Raw genomic sequence first — 4,353 nt, 5'->3', positions numbered from 1 at the left:
ACACAAATCTAACCGGCATGCAACGGGCGCCGATCGCTGGTGATCGATTCTGCGCAGACCTGGATCATCTCGAACGAGCCTACTGTCTCATCAGCTGACCTGATCCAGCTGAGATGCATCGGCTGATTGGCATCAGGTGGTCAACTCCCCTCGCTTACTGCTCGCTTCACCACCTACTTTGCACATGCTTAGAAACTGGACAGGATTCATTTTGTTGTGATGATGAAGAAAACACACAAGGAGTTCTACAAGATTCTGTCCTGGGTCCACTTCTTTTTAGTTTCTAAATGTTTCTAAAACATGTTTCTGAAAAACATTGATTCCATGTCAAGCCTTGTGTCTCCCAGCAGAGACAGAACTGCACTGAACCTCTATATATTTTTTACCCTGATAACACATGTCCACTCCTTTTGTTTTCTGTCTCAACAAAAAATCTTTTTAGTGTCCACCACTGTTAGAGTTTACATGCACGAACACCGCATGCTCAGGGCAATCATGTGACTAGATTTTGGAGCAGCTTGCTGCATGCATCAGCCTAATACTGAAGGCTAAGCTACAGTGTCTTACAAATAATTACATACAGTTGTTTAAATAGGAGACTTTGTAATGCCGTCTCACAGGCTGTAACATGCACATTTAAACAACCAATGTCTACATGAATGGCAAGAAGAAACAAAAAGAGAAAGAAGAGAACCTGATTTACCAAGTTCAGGAGTCCCCGAAAACAGGGTGCTTAGTTTCATTGTTCTCCCGGAGACAGACTGGTCAAATGGAGCAAAGAATAAATTGGATTACTCTTATCAGCGGGTAGTCAATGTGTTGGCCCTGTGTTTGAGCCCAGGTCTTTATGGTCAGTAATGATGATTAAACAGTGAAAGGGATTTTCATGGTCTCAGCACAATTTACAGATGAGCTGCAGCAGGAGAGCCGGTGATGTGGGTCAAACAGAGAGGAGAAACACCTACTGTACAGTACAGTCACTCTTGCTCTACTGTATGTGGCATGCCTCCAGGGTGTACTCTTATCTCTCTTATTTTTTTAACCTGGATCCCATTTCCCCATGCATTTGTCTCTACTAAACTGATGTGACCAAATGTTTTTAAAAATTGCTCTAGTACTGAGCAAGATCACAGTGCTGCAATGCTTCAAGCTGCAATGTGTAACCTAATGGAGCAATTGTGCAGCCTTTATTTTTGACCATTAAAAGTGATTGTTTTTGCAACAGACAGGCTGAAATTCAGTGTTGCCAACTCTTTTCAAATCAAAGTAGCTAGCTCAATCTCCAAAAGTTGCAAAAAGTAGCTAGATGACTCCATACACTCATTTGCATACAGTATGTGACATCATTACACAATCATTTGCATAAAGTGTAGTGGTTGTGCCTGCAAGGTAGATAGAAAGAAATTTAAATATTTAGCCAAATAATCACAAATTCAATACAGGAATCTATATTTAGTTATAATTTATATAGGTAGCCTGTCTTTGAAGTACAAAACAAAAATTCTACAAAGGGAGAGAATCTCTCTTTGTCGTCACCAAAGTCAGGACCAGGCCAGTTCAGCGGCGTCTTTCTCCCGTCTCATCCATCATCATCTCATACACTGGCCCTGCACCCTGTCTCCTCTCCCCTTTCTATCTGCCTGTGCATTGCTGCTGCACATGAGGAGACAGCAGAGAGGGGTGGGGCTGCTCTTCCGCTCCTCAGTCACAGAACAGAAGAAAGAGGTGACAAAGTTGCTGCTCAAGTTTTTGTAAAAATTGTCTGACAACATTATAAATCTAAGGATGTGACTTGTTGCACCGCCTACTGACCAAGCAACATTCGGATAGTGAGAGGTGCACTCAGAAAAGCTAGAACATTTAGAGACCAACAAAACCTGTCAACCTTCTCTGATGGGTACCTTATTAAAAGATCAGTGGATGGAAATTATGTATATTTGTCAGCTTTTTGAGCCGTATGTTGCCAATGCGACATATCAGTTTATTTTTTCATTTGCTCCCACAATCGCTTAACACTGCCAGGGTGGTTACTTAAATAAAAAGCAACTCATTGGACTGCACAAGTGTATGGTCAGGTCTTGTTGGGCCTGACTGATGGGGGCAGTGATATTGATAAGTCTTGTAACTTATGCATTTACAGCATTGGCTATTTTTTGCCATCTTTCCTTACAGGGTTAGGAAGCAGTAACTTTAGCCTTTTCTCATTAAAACTGTGTCCGTTTATCTTTTGCTCTTCTTGTTTAAAATATGTGGCTCTGGTCAACTTGTTCATGTTTGCGATTGGTCATATAGTGCAAACACCGCCACTTTTATGTGAAGGCGCTCATCGCTAGATTGGGAAACCCTGGGTTGATTGAATTAGTTTGTCAACCAGCGTCGTGACACAGCTTATGCTGGACCGCGGTTGTTAGGTCTGGTGAAGCCGGGAAACAGAAATAAATCCAGGGCGTGTTGATCTTGCTTTGTAGTACAGGCCTAAGCTCTTTTTTCAAACTGTTTTCAAACAGGGTTGATATCCAGCGATCTGCGGCCACAGTGTGAGCCAACATGAGCTGGAGGAAACACAAAAGCAGAGACGACACCAGCAGGAACCAAGGAAGCTGCAAACTTTATAAAGTTATTTTCATCCAAATATTTGTAATGTTAATGTTGTAATGTATTAGTGTCTACTAAATTATATAAATGTGTGTCTGTTAAATACAACAAATCAACTCAAAATGTACAAAACCCCTACATTCTTATCACATTGTGCCACGCTGTGAAATTAATTCAAAGTAAATCATGGAAGTTGTCGTGAACACTTTTCTTCTCATCTGACAGAGATCATAAAATACAGCATATAAAACAGTAAACAGCTGATGCTGACGTCATATTCAATTGCCATTGGTTTACCACATTCAGCAACTGCATGGCCTACTTCTTACTTAAAATGTTTTCAGAAACTGTTTTCGTAAAATACAAGATCATATTCCGAACAAGTCAGTTATAGTCAGTTTTGAAATTCCAGAGAAGCCAGACCCATGTGACATCAGCTGTTGGTTTTCGTTTTTGGGCGACAATAAAGATTAGCGCTGCCTGCTGTTATGGAGACGTATTATGTTTTGCGTATCTTCAAGATTGTGCACTCAGGAAAACTCTGTCCAGTAGTCGGCCAGTTTCATTTTGCGGAGGATCTGCAGCAAAGTGTAAAAAATATGTAAAAATATGTTTTTTATTGAAAATGAAACAATGTAAACCTATTCTGGTACAACCTCAAAATAGAATTATAAACCTGAAAAGCTGTATTAACACAGAGCGGTAAGTTGATGTTGAAGTTCACTTTAGTAGTCAGAAACTAAAAGTAAACATGATTTTCTCTATATGTCTAAGCCTCCTGACTCCAGTCGCCCCCGAAGCGAGTCACCCCAGACGACCGGGGGAGCGCACAAAAGAAGGGCCCAAAGCGTAATGTTTGGGGAGGCTAACGTCAGGAAATATCAAGAGGTGTGCCCAAATGGTCGATCTTTGCCAAAAGTAGCTAGAAAGCCTCAGCGCGTAATGCCGAACGAGCGTCACAAGTTCCACATAAATCGTATGTGTCGTGTTTCATGTCGCATTTACTGTGGCAGAGATATTGCAATCGCAAATTTTCCATTTAACCCTTAAATGGTATTTGGGTTTCTGTATACATTTTTTGTGCCCTCAAAATCTATGGCCTTACCTTATTTTCTGTGATAAACATGTATTCTGGATATGACCACTTGTGTTTTTTCCAAGACAAGAATGACCACATAGTGGATTTTTAACATGTTTGACATGAATTATAACCTTATGACAAAAAACTTATCCCACTTCCATTAATTCCATTAATTGTGTGCTAGTAGCGACTGATTGCATTCCCTAAACATCTGTTATCTTTTTTTTGTTTTTTAAAGTGAGATAAAGGCAATATTTGCTAAGAGATTATAAAGTAAAATTTTATTTCAGAATTGTTTTAAAAACCCCATATAAGTCATGGGTCAATTTGACCTGAGGGATACGAGAAGTGAAGACAATACATTCAGTCATTCATTCATTCAAACCTTTCTTTAACCAGGATAAAAAACTCCTTGAGTTAAAAAATCTTTTTTACAAGAGTGTCCTGGCAGCAGCCCGGTTTCAAATAGACACAGAGACACTTACAGGTAAAGACATAGACACACTTGCACTCATTATTTTCAAACAACGTCATCATAACAAACCTTGGTCCTATATCAATTTAAAAACAGTGACATACAGATTGCCTTTCTTCAAGGTCCTTTAAAGATCCTTTAAAAGAATTAAATGAGACCAACTTCTTCAACTGTAGTTCATTCTGAAGCTGATTCCATGCAG

The sequence above is a fragment of the Etheostoma spectabile genome, chromosome 10 (genome assembly GCF_008692095.1).
Source record: "Etheostoma spectabile isolate EspeVRDwgs_2016 chromosome 10, UIUC_Espe_1.0, whole genome shotgun sequence".
Lineage (NCBI taxonomy): Eukaryota > Metazoa > Chordata > Actinopteri > Perciformes > Percidae > Etheostoma > Etheostoma spectabile.
Note: the sequence above shows the minus strand (reverse complement) of the source record.